The sequence below is a fragment of the Dermochelys coriacea genome, chromosome 1, assembly GCF_009764565.3.
Source record: "Dermochelys coriacea isolate rDerCor1 chromosome 1, rDerCor1.pri.v4, whole genome shotgun sequence".
NCBI classification, from domain to species: domain Eukaryota; kingdom Metazoa; phylum Chordata; order Testudines; family Dermochelyidae; genus Dermochelys; species Dermochelys coriacea.
In genome coordinates this window covers 201,676,079-201,696,014 of record NC_050068.2, presented here as the reverse complement: position 1 = coordinate 201,696,014, position 19,936 = coordinate 201,676,079, and the positions used below count along the sequence as shown (strand labels likewise).

The 19,936-nt window shown below is 41.1% G+C and overlaps 1 protein-coding gene across 20 annotated transcripts in view; it reads left to right on the top strand.

Annotated features, from left to right (window-relative positions):
- The window catches only part of ZBTB20 (zinc finger and BTB domain containing 20), a 636,327-nt gene that overhangs the window by 200,248 nt on the left and 416,143 nt on the right, over positions 1-19,936 (top strand). For 17 of the 20 annotated variants that reach the window (XM_043512102.1, XM_043512062.1, XM_043512053.1 and 14 more), the window contains one exon: positions 6,032-6,107. The gene's annotated coding sequence lies outside the window, so the exon portion shown is untranslated. Of the gene's footprint in view, positions 1-5,626; positions 5,693-6,031; positions 6,108-19,936 lie in introns of all 20 variants that reach the window. The other 3 variants (XM_043512056.1, XM_043512067.1, XM_043512040.1) reach the window with 1 other exon arrangement.

Genomic DNA, 19,936 nt, shown 5'->3' with positions numbered 1-19,936 from the left:
AGGAGTACTTGTGGCACCTTAGAGACTAACAAATTTATTAGAGCATAAGCTTTCGTGAGCTACAGCTCACTTCATCGGATGCATTTGGTGGAAAAAACAGAGGAGAGATTTATATACACACACACAGAGAACATGAAACAATGGGTTTATCATACACACTGTAAGGAGAGTGATCACTTAAGATAAGCCATCACCAACAGCAGGGGGGGGAAAGGAGGAAAACCCTCCATGGTGACAAGCAGGTAGGCTAATTCCAGCAATTAACAAGAATATCAGAGGAACAGTGGGGGGTGGGGTGGGGAGGAGAAATACCATGGGGGAAATAGTTTTACTTTGTGTAATGACTCATCCATTCCCAGTCTCTATTCAAGCCTAAGTTAATTGTATCCAGTTTGCAAATTAATTCCAATTCAGCAGTCTCTCGTTGGAGTCTGTTTTTGAAGCTTTTTGTTGAAGTATAGCCACTCTTAGGTCTGTGATCGAGTGACCAGAGAGATTGAAGTGTTCTCCAACTGGTTTTTGAATGTTATAATTCTTGACGTCTGATTTGTGTCCATTCATTCTTTTACGTAGAGACTGTCCAGTTTGGCCAATGTACATGGCAGAGGGGCATTGCTGGCACGTGATTAATTTGCAAACTGGATACAATTAATTTAGGCTTGAATAGAGACTGGGAATGGATGAGTCATTACACAAAGTAAAACTATTTCCCCATGGTATTTCTCCCCCCCACTCCACCCCCCACTGTTCCTCTGATATTCTTGTTAACTGCTGGAATTAGCCTACCTGCTTGTCACCATGGAAGGTTTTCCTCCTTTCCACCCCCTGCTGTTGGTGATGGCTTATCTTAAGTGATCACTCTCCTTACAGTGTGTATGATAAACCCATTGTTTCATGTTCTCTGTGTGTGTGTATATAAATCTCTCCTCTGTTTTTTCCACCAAATGCATCTGATGAAGTGAGCTGTAGCTCACGAAAGCTTATGCTCTAATAAATTTGTTAGTCTCTAAGGTGCCACAAGTACTCCTTTTATTCCTGGTATAAAAGTGATCCAGTCTAGCCCTGGAGACCTGCTTGGGAGCAGCCTTCAGCCAAGAGTAATACCTAACACTGGGGTGAGAGTACCTCCAAACATCTGCTAGCCCAAAGGTCTGCAGGAGACAACACGGTTCCCTGGCTGACTGAGGGTGTAGTTCCTCCTGGTTCTTGTCTAAAACATAATCTACAGTGCAATTGAAATCCCCTCCCAGGACAGTATTACTATCAGGGTCACAGCCAAGCATGGCATGGACAAGAGTCTACAGAAAGGAGAGATGATCTCGCCTCAGAGTAGGAGCATACACAGTAAAAAGATTAAAAAGAGAAGTGCCAATATGTGTCTCCACCTGGAGGAGCTGGCCCTGCACAATCTCCTTCACAGAGAAGATCTGTGTCCCTGCGTCCCGGGGAAAGAGAACAGCTCCCCCAGCTGTGACATTGGATCTATGGCTCAAGAAAACTTCCCCTTCCTATTCCTTTAACCAGATCCCCTGATTATCAAGGTCTGAGTGTGTCTCTTACAAAAGAAAAACATTAACCTGCTTTGATCTAAGAAATTCAGAGAGTTGTGCCCTTCTGTGACCATCCTGGCAGCCATTAATATTGAGAGCCAAAGGTGAGCAGCACCACAGAGACTAGAAAGAGAGCCAAGCAGCAGAGGGAGACAATGGAAAGTGGAAATACATTGCCATCACCGTGACTTGTTTTGTTCACGGTATCTTGAACAATCCCCACACATACTTCCTCACCTTGCTCAACAACTTTTTGAAACAGAAATGTTTCCTACAATCAACTGAGTTATCTCTCAAGACAAGGGCAGCTGAAGGAATAAAGTGCTGTAAATCAACTCCCCACTTCCTTTTAGAGCTATCCAAAAAAGTCATTAATCACCTTCACACCATACCACCCCCTTCCTATCTAGCTGACTGGCTGGGACATCAGGAACCAGTGAGGAGTTAGAGAGATTATCATCATCCTCTTCATCTCCCTGAGACTCCACCCAGGTCAGAAGAACATTGAGCCACCGTTGTAACATTCTCATAATTCACAAGGGAGAAAGATTCAGTGTGGGCAGCCAGCATATTTATATTCTCAAGAGGGATAGGCAGTGGTCTGGGACTCAGCATCATCCCTGCAGCATACAGGATCGGGGCTTGAGGACTCACCATGCCAGAAGAGGACAGTTTCCCACTGGAAACACCGGGCATGGAGCTGTCACCCAACACAACATTATTCTCCTTCGCAGAGCACAAAGCTCCATCCTCAGCCACTGCCAGCAGCTCTGAGGCCGCCAAAGTCTTAGTCCTTTTAGAAATAGTGCTGCATAAATCCGTCTCATTGGTCTGTTCTTCACCCCCATCTCTAGAACCTCTCTCTGCTTCCTCTGCAGGGAGGTGCTCCGCAAACTCCAGGACTTGCTTTTGTCCAGGTACAAGTGATAGGGTCACGACAGAGGGCACCTGTGGTGGGGAGGCTTTTCTCTAGAGGATAGCAGACACATATGGTGATGGTGGAGGGAGACAGAATGTGGCAGTGCAGATGCCCCTTGATGTCTCAGCCACTTCCTCTATCCTGGGGTCCCACATTCTTACCAGGATCCCCCAACCAGCAGTGCATAGGCAAGATCAGGGTCACCACATAGGAAACATTTCACATTTTCAAAGGTAACGAATACTGTAAAATCTATGCCATCTATGTGATGCTTTAAAACATAATTCAAGGGCTGTTCAGGGGTATTTAGAACTACATGAACCTGGTACTGTAACGACATAACATACCCCACATTTGGGTTCTTGCACACTAATGGAATCATCCTAAGAGCAGGAAATAACTTCACATCAAGAGAGATCAGACGCTGGTGTCTCATTGTGAAGGAAGGGGGGACATTGGTACTTTAGTAGCAGGAGTAAACAAGGGAAAAATTTGAACAAAAGCCTCCTTGACTCAGAGTCCCTCCTTTACTAAACGATCTACTCTTGGGCCAGGAAAATTACTATAGATTTGCTCATTCAAGAGGCAGATTTTATATTAGCACAGGCAATAATCTTACCTATACTCAGCAACATATCCTGCACAGTGTAGGAGACAGGAGGTATACACTGAATCCCATGCTTGTGGATTAAACTGCTAAACCCCTCTGAGGCAGAGAACCCCACCAACTCCTGCAAGGAAAAGGAAATGGGGGACCAATAACACCCCTAAAGTAAAGAAACAGCAAGTAACAAACCAAACCATACACAGCCTAACAGAAACCTGACTAGTGCATAGAGCACATAACAAACTCAGCCTCACTCTCAGAAGCTCCCACAATCCTGAGAGGGAGAGAATACATCTCTCTTTCCTGTTTTGTAATAATGAGGACTGGAGAGATCCATGAAAACATAAGAATGCCCATCCTAGGTCAGACCTGTGGTTCATCTAGCCCAAAATCCTGTCTTCTGATAGTGGCTAGTGCCAGATGCTTCGAAGGGAATGAATAGAATAGAGTAATTTTCGAGTCATCCATCCCCCGTCCTCCAGTCCCAGCTTCTGGAAGTTGGAGGTTTAGGGACACCCAGAGGATGGGATTGCATCCCTGACCATCTTGACTAATAGCCACTGATAGATGACATTATCTAATTTTTTTTTTACCCCAGTTTTACTTCTGGCCTTCACATCATCTGGCAACGAGCTCCGCAGGTTGACTGTACATTGGGTGAAGAAGTACTTCCTTATGTTTGTTTTAAACCTGCTGCCTATTAATTTCATTGGGTGACCCCTGGCTCTTGTGTTATGTGAAGGGATAAATAACACTTCCCTTTTCCCTTTCTCTACACCATTCATGACTTTATTATAGTCCTCTGTTGTATCCCCCTTAGTCATCTCTTTTCCAGACGTTCTGCAAACTTTGCATTACATCAGCTATGCTTCAGTCATCAGGTACAGAGGCTGATTTAAGCGAGAGGTTACATATCACAATTAGTACTTCTGCAATTTCATATATGAGTTCCTTCAGAACTCTTGGGTGAATACCATTTGGTCCAGGTGACTTATTATTGTCACCTAACAATATTCTCCCTCTCATCCTCTGCAGTAAAGACTGATGCAAAGAATTCATTTAGCTTCTCTGCAATAGCCTTGTCTTCCTTGAGTGCTCCTTTAGCACCTTGATTGGCTAGTGCCTCACTGATTGTTTGGCAGGTTCCTGCTTCTGATGTACTTAAAACAATTTTGCTGTTATTTTTTTGAGTCCTTTGCTACTTGCTTTTCAAATTCTTTTGTGGCATGCCTAATTATATTTGACTTTTCAGAGTTTATGCTCCTTTCTGTTTTCCTTAGTAGGATTTGACTTCCAATTTTCAAATTATGTCTTTTTGCCTCTATCTGCTTCTTTTACTTTGTTGTATATCCATTGTGGCATTTTTTGGTCCTCTGACAGTTTTTTTTATTTGGTATATACATTATTTTGAGCCTCTATTATGGTGTTTCTAAATGGTTTCCATGCACCTTGCAGGTATTTCACTCATGTGACTGTTCCCTTTAATTTCCATTTAACTAGCACCTTCAACTACACAGAAGAGAGGGGATCTATCTTCCCCCCCTACAAGGATATTAAATTAAATTATATTATGGTTGCTATTACTTAGCCATTCAGCTATATTGCCTTCTTGGACCAGATCCTGTGCTCAATTTAGAACTAAATCAAGAATTGCCTCTCCCCTTGTGGGTTCCAGGACTAGCTGCTCTAAAAAGCAGTTGTTAATGGTGTCTAGAAATCCATATTTTCTATTAAAGATAGGCTTGAACTAGAACTCCACATCTGAATAACCCCAAAACTTTGGGGTGTTCAAAATATGAATCTGGATTCAGATCCAAAGTTTGTAGCCTGGATCTTTCTCTGTATTTTGCTAATAAAGGGGACGGCTTTGACTGTGAATTTGTACATTCTAAAAGTTTCACTGCCATATTTTCAAAGTAAAATATTTTAACCAAGATATGTACATGTTTGTTTTTATTTCCTCTTATTAAAACAGTACATATATAAAAATAAGAGTTTTTGTTACTATGAGTCCCAAACCCTGGCAGCTTAATGTCAAATTGTTGTAATGTATTAATAATTTTTCTCATTTGGATATCTGGGTTTTCCCTTTTTTCCTGTTTTCAGAGGTTTTACATTTGGATAGAATTAAAATCATTGATTTTAAATGCTCCTATAACATTTATACTCAGACTAATAGTGTAACCCTTGGAGTTTTTAATGTCATTCCAACTGTTATTTGAAAAATAAAAATTGTTTTTGATTTTGCATCTGTTCAAGTGGTATGAATCTCTATAGCTATCAGTTCGTAATCTACTGTTTTTCACAGTAAAAGGGCATTGATTTTACAAGATAAAAAACTTCACAACCAAATCAGCTATTTTGTATCCTTTAGCAAAAGGCTATATAAGCCCTGTACTTTTTACACCTTGCACAACACATTTCCTCTTTCTAAATTTGCCTGTCTTTCTTTTCCCCTCTGTGCATTTGTCTGAAAGTACTACGTGTTGTGGAACTGATTTTAAAAATATATTTGGCTAACATTATTTAAAATCGTATTTTCTCCTTCAGTTTGTACATTCTGGTCCTAACAGTTTCCTTATTTGGCTGAAATTAACATTTTTTCCACATTCATCGGTATGTGATGTTGTCTTTCTGTCATTTTTAATTGTTATGCCTGATTTTTCTTTTAGAAGGTAGATTGTTAAAATTAAGGGGCAGGAGGTTTCTTTCCATGTTATTCTGAGATCCTTTAATGCAGAGGCATATTTTGCTTTTGTGAATTGCCTCCCCCCCCCCTTCTGCATTACAGACTACTCTGGGAAGAGCCTTTTTTTAACCAAAAAAAAAAAAAAAAGGCCACGCTTGACTGATAATGCATTGCTTTGGATGGTGAAACATTATGAAAGTTTAATTTTTAATTAAATCTGAAATACCAATTATAACTGAAAGAGATTTTAACCTGTTTCTTTTCAGACTGCCTGAAGTTACATTTTAGATACTGAAATCACTGCACCTTAAAAACAAAAAGATTAAGCTGCACTGCATTCCTGTAAGTAAAATCTTTTCCAGTACCTTTTGTCAGTATTTTTCTGAAACAGTGCACACAATAAAAGTGTTAGCACAGTAACTGGACATGGATAAAGGTCAGAGTACCCTTGGATGGGATTTACAAGTTTAAATAACATTTATTTATTTTTTTAAAGGAAGTTGTGCTGGATCTTTACCAGGTTTTATGTCAGACCCCAAATTGCCAATTTTTTCCGCTGGCTGTTTCGAATTTTATTAGGAATGGTGTGTAGCTTTGTCCCAATTGACATACATTACCTGTCATCCTGTCACCAAGGATTCCTGCACTTTGGTGCAGGGATAATGGAAAGTAGCAGAAGATTCCTGATGGCATCAGAAATAGAATTCATTCTCCTTTGTGATGTCATAGGATATTTTTGTCCTTTGTTATAAGAAAAATCGAAACAAAGAGAAAGTTTCTGGTGACATCACAACAGGAGTCATCTTCCTGAGGACATTGGATGTGATCAGAAATGCATAATTCTTCTGTGCATGTGTGTATGTGTGTTCCCTCTTGTGCTAGGAAACAGTCAAAATAGCATATCTTATGTTTTCGAATGAGAGATGAGGCTGTCTCTAAGAGCCCCATTAGTCCATAAATGCATGTCAGAGTCTACATTCACTCTGGTCTATCCTTATTTAGAAGCTGTTTTGTCAATGTACTCGAGAGAACAATTAATGCTTGGGATTTTAGTGCATGAATAACAGGCAAGTGAATGACCAGACAGTGTAAAAGATTCAGATGCTCCGAGTTTAAAAAGAAAAAAGAAACAAAACAAAATCTTAAAGGTGATAGGGGAAAAGGGACTTTAGTTGGGAAATAAAAGGTTGTGAAATACTACAAAGCAAAGTCAATCTTTTTTCTCATTTAAGATCAAAATGTAAGTTTGGTAATGAAATCCAAAAGTTTATGAATTCTTCCCAAGTGATATCTTTGTTTTATAGCACAAAGTGTTTCAGTGTTTTAACTGTTACATAAGGGGGTTTTCACCCCCTTTCAACTCTAATGAATTTACTTTGGAGACTAGCTGAAGGGTACAGCATACCGCGGGTACATAATACCCCTTCCAGGAATGGAATGCCAGGCATGAGTCAGTGAGGCAGATTGTGCCATTCTGGCACTAATCCATTGCGTTTTTACATTACTGGCAGGGGCATGCCATTGTGTTGTTAAATACTGTGCATTAACTGCAGACTGTGGCCAGTGAGTTGGGTTTAAAATGTTCTGCTCATAGTTCTTAACTTCCTACCACAAGCAGTATCCCTGGCCACCATGGTCATCACAGTAATTCTGAGCCTATGACCTAGGTTTAAGGTACTACTAGATTTAGTGGTACCAATGACATAACATTTTGTGGGGGGCAGAGAGGATGGGTTGGGGGGAAAGACTTTGAAATGTATGAACACTGAATCTAAAAACCCTTTTGTAATTCACTGTATATTATAAAATAATAATCAGGAGAATTTTGCTTGGAATGCATTAGACATTTTCCTACCAAATTGTAATAGATCTAGGAGTGAATTAAGGCTGGTTCTTTGGATCTTTTGGATACAGATCGTCACTGGGTCCTTGATGGAGCAGTGCGGCAAAATACTATTTAGCAGTATATGGCTCTGATGATTGGCTGCCAGCTGGGCGGGGCGATATCACTTGGTAAACAGATTAGAGACTCAGTGGTTGAGGAAAACAACTTTAAATGTAAATGTGGAACAGACCTACAGAAACAGAACATTAGTATCTCCATTTTACTGATGGAGAAACTGAGGTACAAAGGTTAAATGACTTGCTCCAGGTCACAGAGCGAATCAGTCTTAGAGTTGGGAATGGGACACAGGATCCTGACTCAGCACAATTCCATCCTTCCTTTTGCTCTATCAAACCATCATAGCTGGACGTCTGCTTTATGGCATGCATTATCTTATCTCCAACTTACTTCTATCATTCATTTTTCAAAAGTATCCTGCCTGTAAACTCCTAAATGCTCCTAGTTTCTGTAGCCTCAGCATACAGCCCCACCTTTGAAATCTACCAGGATCATTGTACTTTATGATTCTTATGCTGTGAGGAGCATGGTGGAGGGATTTTTATGGTTGGGCATGCAAATCGTAATAATGAAATCTGGATATTGCTGTTACATTCGAGTGTACATGTAGTCAGTAACACAAAACAGTTATAATGCATGGTGATTAGCCATAGAAGAAAAGATGCTTTGAAGTTTTGCGTTGTTTCTTACTGAGGTTCATTGTGAACAGTGACTGCCAATTTCTGAGATCTGGGATGAGATTAATCCCAGTACATGGCTTTCCTGTAAATAGAGAACTACCTTTTTTTAAAAAAAAATTAAATTTGGAGTCTGGAGAGATCATTCCCAGGCTGTGATGTCCCTACATCATCTGATTGTTCAGAATGTGAGCCATCTCCTCAGCTGTTGCAAATCATATATGCTGTTGACTTGCATGGAGTTTATGCCCATTTATGCAGCTGAGGATCTGCCTGATAGTCACCTGAAAAGGGCTTTCTAAAGGTAGTGTGACATGCCATTCAGAGGAGGTGACTGTGTGATTGAGTCTGCAATGTGCTGAGCACTCTGGGTCCAATCCAGCAATGTATTTAAGTATATACTTATCATTGTACATTTATTCACTGAAGTAAGAGGGATTACTCCCATACTTAATGTTAATGACATGCTTAACTGCTTTAGTGTATCAGGGCTAGCACCTAGTAGGATCAAGCCCTTTATGCAAAATAATCTCTGCTCCAGGTGAGTGTTTGCTTTTCTTTAACATGAACAATAATGGGAGTCAGATCTTTGCACAAGAGAAAGATACTGTACACATAAGCTAAAATTGTCCGAAACATATACGGGTGTGGGATAAATTTTCAAAGCAGTGTCTAGGGATTTAACCATGTTTCCCTTATCTAAGACTTATAAGAATTGCATATAATAGATAAATTTTTAATGTATGTGCTGCCTTGAAAAAAATTCAACTAATATGTAGCCTAGTCGTCTGAGTTCAGGATTAATAGCCAAGAGATCCTGTATTGTTTTCCTGATTCAGACCCGCATGGCATTGAGCAAGTCACTTAACCTCTCTGGACCTCACTTTTCATATCTATTTTAAAGTGTGGCTAATACTGACATACCTATGTGAACATTATTTAGTTAGTGTTTGTGAAGCTCTTGGAAGTGCTAAGTATTGTTATTATTAACAAACACCTTGTGTACACAAAACACCTGGGGTGGAGATATAGTCACTCATTGGGATGATCATTCATAGCTCACTTGTGCCTTTGTTTTGTTCCATCACTCAAAGGTATCAAGGCCAAATGTAATTTACAAAAGTACCATATCACTCTCCTCACTGTTGAGTATTTTTATTGCAAACATTCTTTCTTTCTTTGTCTGTCTCCATACTTTCCTCCATGCCAAATTAACCTTGCTTACCAAACTTTATCCCCTCCTCTGCACTATACAGCAGAAACATTTGCATAGCCTCCAAATTACAAAGAACAAATTCATTTTGTCTTCTAATTATGTTTGCTGATGATGTATGAAACAGACAGAAGACTGTTTGAATTTTTATAAGTTCAATTGAGTTTGCAGGCATAAGGAAACGAACTGGCAGAACCCAAGCCAATGTGACATGGAATGCAGGCATCCCAGAGTGCATGCTGCATGTGTAACGTCAGGATGTCAGGGCTAAGAAGGGCCTCTTCCATCAGAGGAGTGCTTTTAAAAGAAGGAAATATTTTGAAGCAACAAACAGTCCATCCTAACATATCCTTCAGGTTATCCTTTACAGTACATTGAACATCATAGCACTTGAGGGACATGGGCATCTGCTCACCAATATTGTAACTAACTGTTTTAACCAGAGTTGCATGCCTGAGACATGTTTTGTTTTCCCCAGCAGCTCTCTAACTCCTATTCCTCCCATCAGCTCCAACACTGCTCACAGAATGATGGCAAGCTAAGCTCTTTTTGCCAGAAGATTTGTGATAGAAAGAGGTCTGCTGGAGAAGACGTTTGTATACAAAAATTGTTTGGGATTCTGTCTGCCCTAAATAGAACTTGATGTCTGGGGCTGTCACTGAAGAATTGTATTAGCACTAACAAAAGGAATTAATTTTGCCTTCTCTTTCTCCTACAATGAGGCATCAATCCAGAAACTCCTGGGGATAAATTCTACCCTGATTTTTACTCATGCAATGCCATCAAAGTTAATGCTGTGGTATAGATGTAAGTCAAGGCAAAATTTGCCTCCAGCATTGGATTGGCTGAGAAGGTAGAAGTCTGTTTTGCTGCAGCATCTGACCTGGGGTACAGTTTCAAAAGTGTGTAAGTGACTTAAGAGTCCAAGTGCCATTGGATTTCAATTTAATCTCCTAAGTATTTGTCACTTTGGAAAACGAGACTCAGGTTTACTCACTTATGCACTTTTGAAAATTTTATCCTTGGTCAATTACATTGTCAGCAAGGCCCCTTGAAGGTAAAGGGCCAATACTCTGTGTGGTGCTGACAACTTCTTAACCCTGTTTTTGAGACAAAGATGAGGAGGGTGTTAGTGTAGACATTTGGGTCCAGATTTGTAGATGATGATAATCCGCACAGTTTCACTGAAGTCGGTGGAGTTACACTGATTTATGCCACTGGGATATCTGGTCCTTAAACTTCAGATGAAATGAGAAAATCCAAGTTACTTGTTTGTTCCTTAAAAAATCACCTTATTTTAGGTCTTCTGACATGGGACATGGTCACAGTTTAAAGGTGAAAATATTGTAGATGATAGAAAGAATAAATATGCAGCGGGGTTTATGGTAATCCTTTTCTACAGAAAGAAAATTTCTCAGGAGATTATGCAACTTCAGTGTTGACTCTTTGTTGTCTTTGACTCTCCAGCTAAACATCCTCAAAAGAACAATAGTGAGACCATTTTGGGTACAATAGTCTTGGAACTCTGATAACCCAGTAGATATTTTTGTTTGCTCTCAGGTTGGCTTTAATCAGACCATCTGCAAGTCAACTGATAGCAGTTAGGACTGAACATTATTTATGTCCATCATGCATTTTTTGTTTTAGATATCTGGTGTTCCTTTCTAAGGCTGTACTTAAAATGCAGGCTGGAGCACTCACAGTTTAGAAAGTATATTGTAGCATGCAGCTACATTGTTTTAGTGGTGTGTTTGCTACATTAGGTAGAGAGAGGAAAATAGCTCTCTAGTGTACAGTTGCTCTATTAGGCGTAGGGATATTGGTCGTGATTCATTCATTTTAGAAGGTGCAGGGATTTCACTGTTGATTCCCTGAGCAGTATTGCTTTAATAAGTTATAAAATACTGTAACATTTCAACACTTAAAGAGGCTACAGTGAAACGAGACAATCTTTCACTCCACTTATCAAAGCATTTGCTGGTCTCACTTCAAGAGAGATGAAAGACTAAAGAATATTGAGCAAGGAAATTTAATATATAGCTAGAGATGTCATTAGATAAGAATTTACAAATAGAAAAGAGTTGACACAAACATGCTGGCTTTTGCCAGCCCTTGGTATAAATATATTTCTTCTTCTCAACACATAGAGCCAAATTCTGCAGCTAAACTAGTGTAAATCAGGAGTGAATCCACTGAAAGCAGTATGGTTATTCTGGATTTACATTGTTGCCAGCATTTGGCAAAATAGACTGGAGATAGTTAAATAAATCCCTGGAAATGTCAAAGCCTCAGATATGTGAGATGCATGAACCTTCTATGCAGGATCCTCCCCTGGTGTAGGTCTGACTTACCCAGTACATGATCTGGTCCTCTGTGTCTGTATCTCTTCCATCACCACCACCCATCCTTAGATAATATCACCTCTGGGACAGATTTTTATCTCAGTTACACCAATGTAAATCCATCAGTCTCAGTAATTTGCACTGATGCAGTGAGGATCAGAATGTTGCCCTCTCCCTTTTTCTAAGAGTTCTCGGGGGAGTTCAACCATTGACACATTAGCAGTTCTGGTGCCAACACAAACTCTGCCTAGTCTTGTGAGCTCTGAGAGGAAATGTTCTCATTGAACGTGTCTTTAAGAAGTGCTGTATTTTTTAATGACAGAAGAAGTCTGCTTCCAGAATACTTTGTGCTCATCCCAGAGCTCCCATATCCTCCATTTAAATGGAGCAACTTCTTCCTCCCAACCTGTTGCTTCTGCAGCTCTGCCCATTACTGAGCCTGCTGGAGGTGGCAGCGGGGAAGCACAAAAGGAAATAGAAAGCACTTGGCAGATGCTTTGTGCTGTTAAAGGCCTTTGGAACAGGGTCTGGCTTTGCAAGATGTTTTCAATGTCAGTAATATTGATGGCATCCCTGACTCAGAAACTGCATCAACAAATCTTTTGAACCAATTGGTATCCATGGTAGGCTTTTTTTTTTAAAGAGGCCTATAACATATTGTTAAGCATCTCATTCCAGTTCCACATACTGTTCTCATGGAAATTTTGAATAATGAAAGCCTTTTATAAGGTGGAAGTAGCTTATCTAATCTCTTTAAGACTGGCAAGAAATAATCAGGAGTCCTGTGACTCTTAGCAGCAGCACATTTTCAGGGAATTAGGCATGCATTTCCCAGCAGCAATGATGGGAATTGTGTGCCAAATTACTGCAAACCCTTGCTGAAAATGAGCCCTCTTAGGTCATGATCCTGCAGCTCTGGCTCATTTGTGTAGGCTTCACTGGATTCATTAATGAGAATAAAGGCTACAGGAGCAAGTCCTGAATGGAAGAACTGGCAGTACCATTTTCATAATGTTCGCCTATGGCAGGCAGCTTCCCTGTGGCCTTGGGAAAAATAGAAATGGAAGATGATCAGTTTCCCATTTGGTCCGTTTTCCTAGTAGCGCTAGCATGCACTCCCTGTTTCATTAGTAGAGCTTCTGGTGGCTGGGGAGGAGGGGAAATCTTATTTATCAAGAATACAATATTTTGTTTTCACTTACATTCTTTCTCTAAAAAATGCTCATAGTCACCCCCCATGTGGAGCTTTTGAGAAAATTCTCCTTCCACTACTGTTGTGCTGCGCCTTCCATGTGGGAGTCGAGGCTGGAGGATGTCCGTGGAGTGGGCTTGTTTTCATCTAACTGTCACTGCTCAGAGTCTGCCATCCCCGGACCCCTGCCAGAGGCAGACTAGGAAGTGAGCCTTGGGTTCTGGGACCCAGCTTCCTAGAGGATCTAAGTGGAAAAATGATACAGAATAACAGGGGGCAGCACAGGGCACAGCTGGTTGAAGACAAACAGCTGCCTGCTGGAGTGGGCTCTAGGAAGAGTAAAGGACTTGTGCATGGGAGGAAGAAAAAAAGTTCAACCTACGTTTACAGAAGGGAAATGAGCTGGGAGAAGTGATTGTCTTCGAGGGAAATGGAGGAAAGAAGCCTGAAGTGTTTTTGGCAGAGAGCCGATGTCTGGGAGAATCTGGACCCTGTTTGGAATTAGACCACTGCTGCCTACAGAGTAGAGTAGTGGAAAGGTTCCCAAACTACTACTACTACTACTTCTTCTTTTTTTTTTTCGCTATGCACCTCTTTGGAAATTTGTATTACATGCATGCCCCCATCTTTCTAAAAAACAGTATTTCAGTGGTTGCCTTGCGTCCAGGAGCTCATCCTGGCTGATGGTGCCCCACTGCTCTCCAGCCCCCTAAGCATCCCCTGCCAGGGACATGCTCCAGGTGGGTGGCCCCAGCAGAACACAGACAGCTGGGCTGCTCCCTTTTCTCCTCATGTCCCTGCCCCTAGGACTTCATAGGCCTCACTGAAGCTCCTCTACCCCTGCAAGTATCCTCAAAGCTTGTAAGGGAAGGGAGGAACTACATCCCAAAGTACATGTGCATCAGCCTGCGGAGAGGTGAGCGAGCAGGAATGGCCCACCACCTCCTGCCCAGAGAGAGGCCATGCCCCCTTGCTCCTCATCCTTCCCTCCTCCTTGTTCTTCCAGCCTGGCAGGAGCTGGAGCAGAAGACTCAGAAAGTGAGAGGACTATCAAGGCCTTGAATAGGGGCGATGAAGATCCAGGATCCAATAAACTATACTATTTTCAGTATATATCTACCATGGCTGTCGCTTGAGCTACGTGCATATAAAGTTATACATTCTTATAACTTTATCTTTTCTGCAGGAAAGAAGTGGTTTATTTTGTTTTGGGGGTGGGGGGGTTGGACAGGAATTTGGTGTTACTAGAATTTACCCGGAGACTCTTCATGGCACAAGGAGTTTTAAGGTCCAAAGACTGTTGACTGTTTCTTCCGGCATCACAAATGAGTGTAGAGCTTAGATGTTTCTCCTGCCTGTTTTTCCCATGGTTTTTAAAACATCCTATGCAGTTAAATCTACCCTTGGGACCTGTTGCATTCATCGTGTCATGAGACATTTGACATGGCAAACTCCCCTTCACTCTAGTGATGTCTTTGTCATGTTATGGGCCCCACAAGTGTGTGTGCTGACACCAGGTCTGGGAATGCTTTAAAGGAAAACTTCAGTGATTAAAAATACCTTAGATATCTAGTAAATATTTAGTTTCCTAAATATACCTGTCATGTCACCTTAATGTTTTGCTGCCCTGTCTGGGGTGTATACCTCTTTGGAGGAACTTAGAATAATTCTTTTTGCAAGAAGGTGACCATGACTACTGTGTATGAATATAAGGTATAACAAATATGATATTTTTATCTGGTAGTAAATATTAACCCTTTTAGTTCTTGTAGCTCTGGATATTTGATTCATTTATATATTAACTATTCTTTAGAATCTTTAGGGTATTAACAAAGAGTATGTTGAATTCTAAGGCCCAGCACACTGGTCCTTGACCAATAAGTAATCCTATCCAGGAATTCTGTGTGTTAGACTGTATATTATAATCCTGGGCACTCTATATCCACAGAACTCCAGATAATCTGGGAGACCATTCCCTTCATATATATAATGCTTACATAAGCATATATAAACCTGGGAAACTGATGAAGGATAATTGTCACAGCAGATCAGGAAGAATAATTATGGGAGAAGAAAGACCCTCTGAAATATATTATTTTGCTAGTCCCTTTAGCTGTAAATAATCATGCCTTCACAGTTAAATCATGTAAACTGAGAATGTATAGAAATGACATCAAAACATGATTCTTTTGGCAAAGAGGTTTTCTTTGTTTGGAAACCCTACATAATGACACTGGTATGGGAACTTAGTTGGGGAATGAATCTGCTGCGTCCCTCCAGGTACAGTGAGGGAGAGACATCATCATCATCATATCAAAGGATGGTAATGTATCTATTCTTTCTGTATTCTATATAGTGCTGTACTAATTTCTGATTGATAATCTTTGATTAAATAATTCCAGTTGAACCTATTTGACAGTTTTGAGTTGTAATTAACTTAGACACGCAACAATGTAGTTGATTCATAGATTCAAAGGCCAGAAGAAACCATTGTGATCATCTAGTCTGTATGTTATGAGTAGTCCTGAACCAAATCCTTGCTTCCAGCCATTCCCTGAACTTCAGGAGATTTCAGAGTCTGAACTGGATCCAAATTTCACAATCGACTGTTATCTCTATAATGGGCCAAACCAAAACCACAGATACGAAAATTGGTGGGGAATGGGAAGATTTGAAACCAAGATCCAGATCTGCATTGTTTGGCTTACTCTCATCTCAAAGTCCTGTTTAGAACCACTTGTCACTCTTTCAATATTTCCATTAATTAAATTATGCTGGTGTCTCTCAGTGGGAGTTAACATTCTACAGATATTTCATTGGACAGGGTTTCTTGCTTGTAAGTCGATTAAGACACAGAAAACACATTCTCACATTGCAGTCAGTAGCATCTGGGAGAATTTCAACGCTGTATGGTAAATTATACTTTTTGTTAATATAACAGCAGCTAAAACACCTTTTAAATTCCCCTCTAGAATTTACATTTCAGCAACTCAGGCAATCTGAGATTTCCTAAGTATGCCATTGGTGAGACATATTTTTATGGCCCTGTTTTGTCAGATTCTCATGGCCACAGCTTTCTATATGATTATTATATTTAATTATATTTTAGACACATTTTAATTTTTGGAGCATATCTAGATGGACTTAGGGTATGGCAGTGACTCTGTTGCCTTCCCCTCTTCCTTCCACATGCACTAGCTAGCAGCATGAGAGCAGTGTTGAGGGAGTTCATGACAGCTGTAGTAACTGGTATAACTGAGCAGATTCTCCACGGTGTTGTCATTTCTTGAGCACAACTCCAATGCCACTGGATCTAGGGTACTTACTGTACTTTCTTTTGTGCTGTCAACCTCAAGGTAAAGGAGGAAATGCAGGCGTTTCCTGAGTTGACATAGAGGAAAGGAATCTACAGGGTAAAGATAAATATTTGATGTCCTTTTATAGATTTCAAAGGGAACACTTTTTGGAACAATTACATTTGCCCTTTAACTATAAAACAGTGATATATAGGTAACTGCATGTGTGTTTTTGCCCAGGAGAAGAGAGAAGAGCTCGTAGGGTGATCAGGGGAATGGAGGGGCTATCTTATGAGAGGAGATTGGAAGAGCTTTGCTCGTTTAGTCTTGCCAAAAGAAGGCTGAGAGGAGATATGCTTGATCTCTATAAATACATTAGGGCAGTAAATACCAGGAAAGATGAAGAGCTATTTAAGCTAAAGGACAATGCTGGCAGAAGAACAAATGGATATAAACTTGCCGTGAACAAATTCAGGCTGGACATTAGAAGGAGGTTTCTAACTATCAGAGGGGTGAGGTTCTGGAACAGCCTCCCTATAGGAGTTGTGGGGGGATAAAATGTAATTAGTTTTAAGAGAGAGATGGAAATATGTAGAAGTGTGATTGTAAAATGGGATTGCTTGTGATGGTAGGGGGCAGGCTTGAACAATCCTGGGGTTCACTTGTGGTTTATGTCATATGTTTCTAAAGTTCATGCTTCAGGGTTTCAGCTAGCCACTGGCAGCTATCAAGCAGGGATATTTTTCCCCATTATTTTCTGGGTTTTTTTATCTTCTTCCTCTAAAGGATCAGGGACAGCCATGGTTGAAGATGGCACTCTGCGTGGGGTGGCACCGAGCAGTCTTTCTTTCACCAATGCCCACTGTTGCTGACCTTGCCATGCACATTCACCAAGTACATCAGGAACCTAGATGCCAGTTAGAAGAAGCTTTAGTTGTGGGAACCTGTGGAACACATCCATGCCCCAGACCTCCTGTGGACCTTCCACTGGGCCTGTCCTGAGAAACCTGGCCCAATGGCTCTTTAGAGATTACTGTCAGGGGCCAGTCCAGCTAGGACCAGCTGCTGGCCTGCTCCCTGACTAACTTCACTGCTAGGCAACCAGTGGGCCCAGATGCACTCCCTTGGAACTGACAGAGTAGTCACAGCACATGACTGGCTGCTGGTATAGTAGCCCCTCTTATAAGCCTGACACCAAGAGCAGATCAGCAGCTGCTCAACACGTACCATGCACATAGCTGCACTTGCCCTGCTCTTGTTTCCAGTTCCTGCTCCTGCCGTGATCCAGCATGCTTCCAGTTCCTGCTACTGCTCTGTGTCCAGCCTGCTCTGTGTTCAGCTTTGATTCCAAACCTGCTCCTGCTCCACCTGCTCCAGCTCCAGCCCCTGTTCTCCTGGGCCTTCTGACTTCAATCCTCTGCTCCACCTGTGGCTTATGACTCTGGGTTATCCTCTGGCATTCAGCTTCTGTCCCTCCGATGAAGTGAGCTGTAGCTCACGAAAGCTTATGCTCAAATAAATTTGTTAGTCTCTAAGATGCCACAAGTACTCCTTTTCTTTTTTGTCCCTCCAGCACTGACCCTAAGCTCGTTCCTGAACTTTGCCCCCGTGGACCCTGAGTTGTATGCTGAACTCTCGTTTCAGTCACTAGGCCTGACTGCCCTTGGCCCTTGGTCACATTACCATATATGGAGTTCAGGAGGAATTTTCCCCCAGATCAGACTTGCAGTGATCTTGAGGTGGAGGGGTTATCTTTCTCTGCAGCATGGGCAAGTCCCTTGCCAGAATTATCTGGGTATATCTCACTTTATCATTTTCCTGCCATTTCAGGGGTCTTGAGCAGTGGTGCACCTCAGTCTCTTCCTTTCTCTGCCTGTGAAATATAATAGTTTAGTCTCCTGTGAGCTGTAATACTTTGGTCTCATTTTGGTTGTTGGGTTTAGTGTGCAGGTGCTGGGTGGTGTCGGAGGCCTGGGATATATAGGTCAGAATAGATGATTTAGTGGTCCCTCCTGGCCTAAGCTCTGTGACTCTATCACCTAATTTTTGTTTTTTAGTGTTCATAAGACTATTTTTCTTATAAAGCATGGCCCCCTTCTTTGTCTTTCTACTTTATAAGTCTCCTGTGTTCCCTGGTCTGATTTAATCTTTCCAGCAAAACAATCCTCTCTTCTTGGGAAGTGAAGAGGCACTAGTCAATTTTATCTGCATTTTAAACACACTGGTCCTATACTAGCTGTGTGGCTCTGCTCTGACTCCCATTCAAATCAATGGTAAAACTTTTCTCTTTCTATAGTTGATGCAGTCCAGTCCCCAGATCAGCTCTGCTCTGGTACTTCTATGGAGGGCAGGTCTGCAAGCCCTCTTCATGCACTGAGGTTTTCAGATGTTGAGGCCTTGTGGATTGGGCCTATGGTCAGTATTTGGTTAAGTTTAGTGAAATAAAAAAAGCACATTCTGGACAATTCAAACTCTCAATTTATTAGCCTAATGTCAACTTAACTGGTGTGTGTATTTAAAGCTAAATTCTACCACCAATTTGGCGGGACTAAATGGGAGATGGTGGAGATGTGTTAAGGATATATGGTTTTGTTATATTTGTGTGAGTAAAGCTCCCACTAATTACAATGGTAATTTTACCTGCCTGTATAATTGAAGGTTTGGATCCTGCATTTCTTCCCACTCGTATAAAGCTGAGACCATTGTTTCTAATTCATTTCCAATATGGGGTATAACCTTAATCCACAAATCATTCTCAGAAACCTGTTTGTTAGCAGCTCTAGGTTATAGTATGTCTTTGATTGGGTGGAAGGGAGCAGAAACTGGAAAAAGAAAACAAACAAAAATTCTAACCCAAACCTAACTTAATAAAAATTACAGGAATTGGTGTTGCATATAATTGCTTCCTCTGTGGCTCCTGTGTTATGTTTGTTCAATTTACCAGTCCAAACAAGATTTTGCTTCTCTCTGCCCTGCAGATCTGTACTGGTATAGAGGAAAATAAATTGTTTTTCTTTATTTCTGCTTCATACATCATACCCACAAACCCAGTAATGTTCTCAAGGAAGGAGGGGGAGGAATTTATGAGAAATAGGTATGTACGTAGGCACGGTAACTGTTGAATGTAGCTCTTGCTGCAGGACCAAAAATAAGGAAAGACCTTTTGGTTTGGCTTATCTTAAATCTCTGTTAAAATAGACTCGCCTTTGGCGATGAGCCAGCAAAATGTGTAAGTAGAAGTGCTTGGCAAATCTATATACACAGTGGATCAGAGCAGACAGAGGGAGAAGGGGCCTATTAGATCACCTAGAAGGACTGATGGGTTGCCCCAGGTTTAAACTCCTGGAGACAGAAAGGGTGGAGGATCTTCAGCTCTGGAATTAGCTCCTTGTTGTGGTCCTACAACAGCCAAATCTTATGCTCTTTACAAAACAATGAAAGATGCATCTCTGTCTCAATTTCTAACATACCCAACATTCTTGTATCTAGATGCCATGTATATACATAAAGGTCACATCTCATTCTTACTACCCCTCCTCTGGGACTAA